Source organism: Schistocerca piceifrons, chromosome 10, assembly GCF_021461385.2.
Source record: "Schistocerca piceifrons isolate TAMUIC-IGC-003096 chromosome 10, iqSchPice1.1, whole genome shotgun sequence".
NCBI classification, from domain to species: Eukaryota; Metazoa; Arthropoda; class Insecta; order Orthoptera; family Acrididae; genus Schistocerca; species Schistocerca piceifrons.
The window spans coordinates 137,553,396-137,563,773 of NC_060147.1; the positions used below are offsets into that span (position 1 = coordinate 137,553,396).

The 10,378-nt window shown below is 40.3% G+C and overlaps 1 non-coding gene across 1 annotated transcript; it reads left to right on the plus strand.

Annotated features, from left to right (window-relative positions):
• Nucleotides 1–2,506: 2,506 nt before the first annotated feature.
• Trnas-cga lies at nucleotides 2,507–2,581 on the plus strand. The gene has a single exon. It is a non-coding gene; the product is annotated as a tRNA-Ser (tRNA).
• The last annotated feature ends 7,797 nt before the right edge of the window (nucleotides 2,582–10,378 follow it).

Genomic DNA, 10,378 nt, shown 5'->3' on the forward strand with positions numbered 1-10,378 from the left:
AATTTGTTTTTCTGTTTGTGACATGAATTCGTTACCTAGTGAGTGTGCCATTTCTGGCGTGTGAGTGAGTTTGTAATATTCCTCCTTATTTTGTGTGTGTTATGATATGTAAAACCAGATGTAATACTTGCGTGTATTTTGTGTTCTCTGAATTGGCTTACAAAACCTACTGTCATGCAAAGCCAACTGTAATATTCTTATATTATACTGTTAATAATAAGCGATGTAACAAACAGAAATACAGTTACCCATCCGGAGAGCAAAACCACAAAAACAAGTGTAATAACCATGTGTGTTAACCTAAGGAATAAGCATCAGACTTTAACTCATTTCTTCAAATAAGTCATTAGTTCAGAGGTATGGCAAATAACAGTAGTTAGACTACTATTCTACATCGATAACAATATATGTGGTTAGTGGTACACTATTATTCGCCAGTCTAATTAGGCACACATAATGAAGCTGAGTAGGACAACTGATAAAATTGCAACTCCCTACTTACCTAACAGACTTCACTTTAGATTTAGATAAAAGATGGTTCAGCAATACAAGAAAAGTTCTGCGGCTTGAAAATAAACTACAGTACCCAATTGCTTAAGCAAACAGACTGATTTCATGAAAGCAAAAGTAAATTTGGACAGGGGTGGTTTCTACATCAACATATTTGTTACTCAACATTTCATTGATTCACTATAAACTGTTTAACGTTACTATTTATCACCATTAATCATCAACTTAGTATTCCCTTTCATTAATACGTAATGTAAAGCAGCAAACAATTTATCTAATGTGGTCTCTGAATCTGGCATAACCTTACATAATCGTTTTAACACAGAAAATAATAGTAATGTTAATTATGAAATTCTCAGTTATTCTTTCCATCAATTATTTCACTGATTAATCACTGATTTGCCATCAATATATTAAAGATTTCACAGTCTTGGCTGAATACAGGTCACTCGGAATTTTCATTTACCAGGTTAGGATCCTGCTTGGTTTTGAGCGGCATAAATTACCAGGTCAACACGATTGTTAATTTGGATGATGGTTATTATTCTTAAAGCACATTTCAACTTCCTGGCACACTCTATAATACATAGCTAAAATGTCGTACCCTGTAAGCTGTGATCAGCGACAGTGGTGTTGGTGGCAACAACTGCATTAATATCAGAAAGATCAATAGCAGTTATCCATGTCGGACTTATTTCCTCTTCATAGCGATGATCCATCTTATAAGCAATAACCCGTTTTTCTCCCCATACCAGGCCGTGATCAACTGCAGTTTCCAACCGAGGCAAGATGCAACAATATGGTGCACTCCACACTATGCTGGCACTGTACGTGCTGCTCTAAGATCACTGGCCACTGACTGACTTTATTCACGCCTGCCAAAGCGCGCCAAAAGTTTCCGCTCCCACCTTTTCCTACGCTTACGCAGCTAGAATGAGATTTTCACTCTGCAGCGGAGTGTGCGCTGATATGAAACTTCCTGGCAGATTAAAACTGTGTGCCCGACCGAGACTCGAACTCGGGACCTTTGCCTTTCGCGGGCAAGTGCTCTACCAACTGAGCTACCGAAGCACGACTCACGTCCGGTACTCACAGCTTTACTTCTGCCAGTACCTCGTCTCCTACCTTCCAAACTTTACAGAAACTCTCCTGCGAACCTTGCAGAACTAGCACTCCTGAAAGAAAGGATATTGCGGAGACATGGCTTAGCCACAGCCTGGGGGATGTTTCCAGAATGAGATTTTCACTCTGCAGTGGAGTGTGCGCTGATATGAAACTTCCTGGCAGATTAAAACTGTGTGCCCGACCGAGACTCGAACTCGGGACCTTTGCCTTTCGCGGGCAAGTGCTCTACCAACTGAGCTACCGAAGCACGACTCACGTCTGGTACTCACAGCTTCGGTAGCTCAGTTGGTAGAGCACTTGCCCGCGAAAGGCAAAGGTCCCGAGTTCAAGTCTCGGTCGGGCACACAGTTTTAATCTGCCAGGAAGTTTCATATCAGCGCACACTCCGCTGCAGAGTGAAAATCTCATTCTGGAAACATCCCCCAGGCTGTGGCTAAGCCATGTCTCCGCAATATCCTTTCTTTCAGGAGTGCTAGTTCTGCAAGGTTCGCAGGAGAGCTTCTGTAAAGTTTGGAAGGTAGGAGACGAGGTACTGGCAGAAGTAAAGCTGTGAGTACCTGACGTGAGTCGTGCTTCGGTAGCTCAGTTGGTAGAGCACTTGCCCGCGAAAGGCAAAGGTCCCGAGTTCGAGTCTCGATCGGGCACACAGTTTTAATCTGCCAGGAAGTTTCATATCAGCGCACACTCCGCTGCAGAGTGAAAATCTCATTCTGGAAACATCCCCCAGGCTGTGGCTAAGCCATGTCTCCGCAATATCCTTTCTTTCAGGAGTGCTAGTTCTGCAAGGTTCGCAGGAGAGCTTCTGTAAAGTTTGGAAGGTAGGAGACGAGGTACTGGCAGAAGTAAAGCTGTGAGTACCGGACGTGAGTTGTGCTTCGGTAGCTCAGTTGGTAGAGCACTTGCCCTCGAAAGGCAAAGGTCCCGAGTTCGAGTCTCGGTCGGGCACACAGTTTTAATCTGCCGGGAAGTTACATATCAGCGCACACTCCACTGCAGAGTGAAAATCTCATTCTGGAAACATCCCCCAGGCTGTGGCTAAGCCATGTCTCCGCAATATCCTTTCTTTCAGGAGTGCTAGTTCTGCAAGGTTCGCAGGAGAGCTTCTGTAAAGTTTGGAAGGTAGGAGACGAGGTACTGGCAGAAGTAAAGCTGTGAGTACCGGACGTGAGTCGTGCTTCGGTAGCTCAGTTGGTAGAGCACTTGCCCGCGAAAGGCAAAGGTCCCGAGTTCGAGTCTCGGTCGGGCACACAGTTTTAATCTGCCAGGAAGTTTCATATCAGCGCACACTCCGCTGCAGAGTGAAAATCTCATTCTGGAAACATCCCCCAGGCTGTGGCTAAGCCATGTCTCCGCAATATCCTTTCTTTCAGGAGTGCTAGTTCTGCAAGGTTCGCAGGAGAGCTTCTGTAAAGTTTGGAAGGTAGGAGACGAGGTACTGGCAGAAGTAAAGCTGTGAGTACCGGACGTGAGTCGTGCTTCGGTAGCTCAGTTGGTAGAGCACTTGCCCGCGAAAGGCAAAGGTCCCGAGTTCGAGTCTCGGTCGGGCACACAGTTTTAATCTGCCAGGAAGTTTCATATCAGCGCACACTCCGCTGCAGAGTGAAAATCTCATTCTGGAAACATCCCCCAGGCTGTGGCTAAGCCATGTCTCCGCAATATCCTTTCTTTCAGGAGTGCTAGTTCTGCAAGGTTCGCAGGAGAGCTTCTGTAAAGTTTGGAAGGTAGGAGACGAGGTACTGGCAGAAGTAAAGCTGTGAGTACCGGACGTGAGTCGTGCTTCGGTAGCTCAGTTGGTAGAGCACTTGCCCGCGAAAGGCAAAGGTCCCGAGTTCGAGTCTCGGTCGGGCACACAGTTTTAATCTGCCAGGAAGTTTCATATCAGCGCACACTCCGCTGCAGAGTGAAAATCTCATTCTGGAAACATCCCCCAGGCTGTGGCTAAGCCATGTCTCCGCAATATCCTTTCTTTCAGGAGTGCTAGTTCTGCAAGGTTCGCAGGAGAGCTTCTGTAAAGTTTGGAAGGTAGGAGACGAGGTACTGGCAGAAGTAAAGCTGTGAGTACCGGACGTGAGTCGTGCTTCGGTAGCTCAGTTGGTAGAGCACTTGCCCGCGAAAGGCAAAGGTCCCGAGTTCGAGTCTCGGTCGGGCGCTTACGCAGCTTTCCGTTCCTGACGGAAGTACTCCATCTTTTTTACTACACATATCTCATAGAGCCCTAAGTGAGTGCCAGTAACTATTACATACATAATTACATTATAGCACCTTTAGCATTTATTAATTATAACAAATAGATATCTTTACAATATTTAAAAGTAAATATTACACACTTTTTCTTAATATGTACATTCACTTTAATCTTATCAAAGAGTTTCAGTATCGATTTCGCTTCAAACAAGATGTCTCTACTTCTGCTTTAACAGTTTCAATAAAATGTTTACAAAATTAAAAAAAAATGAACAATAATGTCACACATGTCCCTGTTTCAGTAATGTATACTACCGTTAAGCATTATTGAAACAACCAGAGTTACAGTTGTTCATATTTTTTGACTTCAAGACCTCAATTTTTTTTATGTGCCCTACATAAACAATAAATCTTTTATACTAAACATCATACACTTTATAGTCACATAATAAATACACAAAATCTCATGAAAAATAGAAATGGTTTCATACAAATACTGTACCTACATATCCACACAAGAAATACCTATGATTACAAGAAAAAACACACCTCTCATATAAGAAAATATACATAATTACACAAAAAATACATAGTCACATTGCAAATACACCTAGTACAGTACAACATTACTTTGGGAAGAAACACCTATGTACCCTTCATGAGTTGTTTTACTTAAACTATTTGCTTTCACACCTCTATTGCTGCCCCCAGTATGGGTTACTATGGCAGTCCATTATTTCAACAAATTACTCTTTCACGCCTTTTGGCTGCCTCTATGTTTCAGTATAATGGCAGTCCCTTTTAACATTTTACTCCTCACATTTTAACTGACCAAGCAATTTCGTGTCACATCTGCTGCATACCACTTTTGCAGTCCTTTATCGGTGACACATTCTTATTTGCTCCATATCATCAGGCTCAATAACATTATATACATCCAATTTGTCTCAGAATCTGAAACTGACATAGTTGTAGTACATATAAAACACATTACATAAATTTTACACTTTTCTTTCAGGTGTCTAACATTAATTATTAATGAAGAATTGTTTACCCATTTCTGACCACATATTTTAAGATCTATAATATTTGTGGTACCTAATGGTTTCTTTGTCTTCGAGTATATTAGGTAATAAGCATTTGGGAGCGGTATCGCTTTTATTTCGAAAGGCCTTTGGTAAACATATTTGAATTTAGATATTTCATGGTTTACCTCACTTGATTTCTCATGTGTTTTTTACGAGTACCAGTTCACCTATATTGAACTTTACAAATTTTTATCTCTCATCATGTCTTTAACTTGCATTTCTGCTTTCCTTCTCAACCTTTCTCTTACCAAGTCCTTCTTTTTCTCTAAATTTAGGCCTTGGTTTTGAGGAAACTCTATTGTTTCTTCAATTAAAGTCTTACTTTTGTAACCCAACATGATCTCTTCAGGGGTAAAACCAGTTGTGTCATGTTGTAATGAATTCACATTTTTCTCAAATTTTGGAATAAATTTTCCCCCTGTGTATGATAGTTTTGGTGACAGTATGTTCTGTATAGTCTACCTGATTCCCATATGTATCGTTATACGGGATTGCTCTGGGGATGGTATGCTGATACATGTGTAACTTGTATGTTCCTCTGTTCCATACCTTCTACCCATAGTTTTGCAATAAATTGTGGACCATTATCTGACAAGACTCTTTTTGGTGTTCCTAGAGTCTTAGAGTATTCTACCATTTTGCTGAACACAGTTTGTGCTGTAGCTTTCCTAAGAGGATAAAGTTTTGTGAATTTTGAAAAGACGTCCAAAACTACTAATATACATGTGAAATTACCACACATTCTCAGCAGAGATCCAAATAATTCCACTGATAGTAATTCTAAACTATCGTTTAGTTTTATACTTTGCATTGCCCCTCTATCAGTATTGTTAGTAACCTTTGCCCTCTGACATACATCACAGGATTTTAACCGACTGGTTACTTTCTTCAAAGCATTGATACCAATTTTGGCTATGCTCGCTAACTTCTCTTAGGACTTCTTTGCACCACAGTGCCCATAAGCCAAATGAAAATAGTCTATCAATTCGGTTTCGAATTGTGACAACCAGCAAATTTGCCATTCCTCACTGTCCTTACTTTTCCTCACATACAATATTTCTTTAAATATTTTATAAAACTTAGGTATCTGTGGACAGTCCGTACTGTCAAATTTGACCTTTACTGATTTCCATACTTAGTCATTTTGCAATCTCCTCATATTTTTTCAAATAGAAACTATCTTCTCGCTGCCCACTACATCCTTTAAATACAATATTTTGAATGTCATAATTATATCATGCACATCTAACCTTTACCATCTGGAAATCTAGACAAAGCATCTGCTACGTTGTTTTCTGTTCCCTTTACATACAGAATTTCGTAATCAAATTGTTCCAGATAAAGCAGTCAACGAGCTAACCTTTGGTTTAACAACCTACAGTCCTTTAAAAATGTAAGTGCTTTAATATCTGTGTGCATAATTAATTTATGTCCCCATAAATAATTACGAAATTATTTCAGTTCCCAAATTACAGCTAGTGCTTCCTTTTCTGAAATTGTGTAATACCGTTCATATCTAGTGAGTGTTCTGCTTGCAAAAGCAATTGTTTTGTGCACAATGCTGCCTTCTTGTTCTACCTCTTGAAATATTTCTACTCCTGCCCCATAGTTACTACTGTCAGTACTCATGTGAAATGGAAGTGACAAATCTGGATGGTGTAACAGGTTTTTCTTTAGTAATTCGGTCTTAATTTGTTCAAAATACTTCTGACATTCCTCCGTCCAAATAAACACACTGTTTTTACATTAATTGTTCAATGCTTCACTGTTAAATGCACGTCCTTTTACAAACTTCCTTTAAAATCCGCATAACCCTAAGTATGCCTTTAATTGTTTCTTATTCTTGGGAGGAGGACACCTTTCAATGGCTTTAAGTTTTTCAGGGTCCTTTAAATTACCAGTTGTCATAATAATATGGCCTAAAAATTTTAGTTCTTTTCTTACAAGTTCACATTTTTAAAATATTCTGAGTCATTCCTCCCTTCTGTAAAGCCATCAACACTTGTTCCAACAATTCAGTGTTCCTCCCACTCCTGGGTAGTTATTAACAGATCGTCTATATATATTGTAAGTCTAGTACTCAAAGTTCTCCCAAGTACCCAATCCAATAAATACTGACACTGATGTGTTCAGTCCGAATGGCAACACTTTATAGTGGTAACACCTTCCGGTGAAGAGAAAAGCGGTACACTTTCTCGATTCGACACTGAGCTGCACCTGCCAGTAGCTAGCAGTCATGTCAAGGCTAGATAAATGCCTTACATTATAGAATTTCTGTAGCATATCGTCGAGAGATTCAGGATGATCAATTTCGTTTTTAACTATTTTATTCAGTGTCCTTGCATCAGTGACTATCCTCACTCCACCATCCCATTTGGCCACAATAAAAAGCGGGTTACTGTATTCGCTATTACTATGCGCAATAATTCCCCATTCTAACATTTTGTCGATTTCTGCTTGAACTGTCTATTTCTTTGCTGCAGGCACTGGATAAGGATGAACAAAAAAACGGTTTGTGTGGTAGAATTTCCATTCTGTATTCAAAACCTTTTATCCTACCTGGTTTGTCCGAAAATACTGTACAATTTTCTTCCAAAATTTGTAACAGTTCCTCCTTTTGTCGTTGATTTAACTCAGGTATACTGCTTACTAGGTTCTTAATTTCTCCCAACATCTGTTCTGTACTCTTCATGCATCTCATATGGTAAGCTTCAAACAGTTCAGATAACCCTTAGTTATCTGTTTCTATCTCAATCATCATAGATGTAAAGTCCGCTTCTAACTTCTTGTTCATTTCCTCAAAACCGATATTCAAATTTACGTCCTCGTTGGTTACACTAACTATCTCGTTAGCACAATTGATAATCACCTTTCGTTTGTGCAGCCAATCCACACCTAGGATTACTTCAGTACTAAGTTCTTCAATTCCTAAGAAGTCATGCGAAAACGTTTGTCCTTTTATCTTAAAGTCGATCAAGATTTGGTTCTTTACTGGTTTGTTCCTTTTCCCAGTGGCACATATAATACGTATTCCTTGGACAGTCATTACTACTATTCCAGGTTTGTTCTCTATGTATTCATAAAATGACTTAGACAATGCACTGACCTGCAATCCTGTGTCTAATAATGCTCTTAACTTAGTCTCAATCGGTATAATAGTCTGTTTCTTAGGCTGCTCTTCCATATCGCCTTGTCCTTCCAATCCACCATTGCATCTTCCCACGAAATGGCGTTCGTTTCCTTTGATTGTACGTCTGGCGGCTCCTTCTTCCTTTTGATCGCAAATACCTTCACGATCTCCTCCTGCAATGCCTGACTTATTCCGTCATTCAGTTCTCCCTTGTCGTTTTTGGTTCCTTCATCTGTAAATTCTTTCTGTTCTACGTTAGCATCAGTTTTTGGCAATTTTCTACATGAAAGGTTTTCGTTTTCCGTTCCTACTGCCTTTATACAACAAAGTTCTTCAGATAGTTCTCTTACTTCAATTTCAGAGTCACTCGAATAATTACTTTCTTTGTCTTCTTCCGAGGGAGCACTTTCTATATCGCTTCCAGGCTCTAGCAAGAATGCATGTCGTAACTTCTTGGTAAATTCCAAGTCATTACTAGCTTCGTAATCCATGTATTGTTGGATTCTTTCGAAAGTAGTAAGATCTTCCTCCTTATTTTCCTTTGCAGTTCTCAGGTCTTTACTAACACAGAATTTGTTTTCATCCGAACTACTTCCTACATCTTCGGCAATGACATCAGCTTGCACTTCAAATACACTGTAATCCTTGTGGAGTTCAATTAATCGCACGCATTCATTGTCTTTTAATTCAGGCTTATGACTGACAGCAACACTTTCCTTTGTTTCATGGCCGCTGAATGACTCGTCAGCAACGTGTAAGATTCCACCTTTCATTGTGCAACTAAGTACGGCTTCCTCCTTTTCAGCCACTCATGTTCTTTGCATTGTGCTTTTTTGTTTCATTTAAATTGGCAGCTCGCGAACTCTGCGCGGCTCCACTACAGAAACTTTCCTCCCTTCCTGCTGAGTTCGCCGTTTTAGTGCTACTTCGTGTATCTTTACACTGCTTCAGGCCGTCATACAAATTGCTCATTTGTATATGCCATTTACCTATTCCTTTGGACCAATTCTCCATTTCCTTTGCCTCCCATTGTCTATTGCCTGCCTGAGACATTCCTACTGCGAGCGAAGCTCCTTCCACCTGCTCGTCTACTACTTCAGCTGATTGCCTCGCTGGATTCCTGACCGACTCTATTGTGTCGTCTGCCATCCGAACTGCTTGAGAGAACTTTCATTCTGCCATGGCTACTTGTAAATTCACCGTAGCGCCATCACTATGCTCTCGCCTGTCAAATTGCGCCACACTCTCGATGCCATCTGTCGCTGCACAGCGACTGCTCCAGCTCACTTTAGCACAGCACTGTAGTACTTTTGCACTGCGATCATGATGTTGGGCCATTTACTGTGTTTCTTTACCGCGTCCGTCCGACCCTTAACATTCGCGGACTCGTTTTCCGAACAGTTTTGTGCGGAATAATTGCGCGGTCTATTTTTTCTACCATGTCTATTAAAATTACCTCTTCCCCTTCACACCATATTGATTTGATAACATTCATTATCTCTTTTGTCATCATCATGCAATCTTTGGTTCCTATTCCCATTATTTCAATTCTGGCGGTTATTATTGTTTTTGTGCCAATGGTCCTCATCACTGACCTTTTCCAGAAACGCTGAGAACGATTTGTGGTTGCTACCCACATATCTCTTAGAATCTTCTGGCAACTTCTGCCAGAGTTCCCAAATAATTTCGGAATCTGATCTACGATTACTTAAATGAGCTAATTTCCTATACCAGAACTCACAAAATTCTTTCATGGTCATTTGGTTGTTCCTTTCAAACATTTTGACCATTACAAACTCATGCCATAGGCTATTTTGTATGTTTTCAGACCAGTATTAGTCCAAAAACTGTTGCCTAAACGTACTGAAGGACATTCCTTCAGTACATAGGTTTATGCCCCATCTTTTAGCATCTCCTGCTAATCCACTAATAACAATGTTGATCTTTTCCTGATCGGTGGTATTTTCAGGAAAAAGCCTCTCACAGTTTTTTATGAAAACCACAGGGGATAATCCGCTGTGTTTTTTGTAAGGGCCGAATTTTTCTTCACCCTCCAATACTTTGCTATGACTTACTCCCTTTACTATGTAAGAGATGTTGTTCTTAATTTGATTTTCAAGGTTGCTAACCTTCTCCTGAGTGCAAGTCGTGTCATTACAGTATTTTGCCTGGCAAAGTTCTATCTGTTTCTTTAGCCCTTTTTCAGTTTCTTGAACAGTATTTCTCAGTTGAGATATCTGTTCCTTATTCATCTCAATGATGGTTTCCTTCGCTTGTGAAACCTCCTTTTTCACTTCAGCTTTAACCATAGGTTCGACCTGCTCATGTATTTTCTCTACTT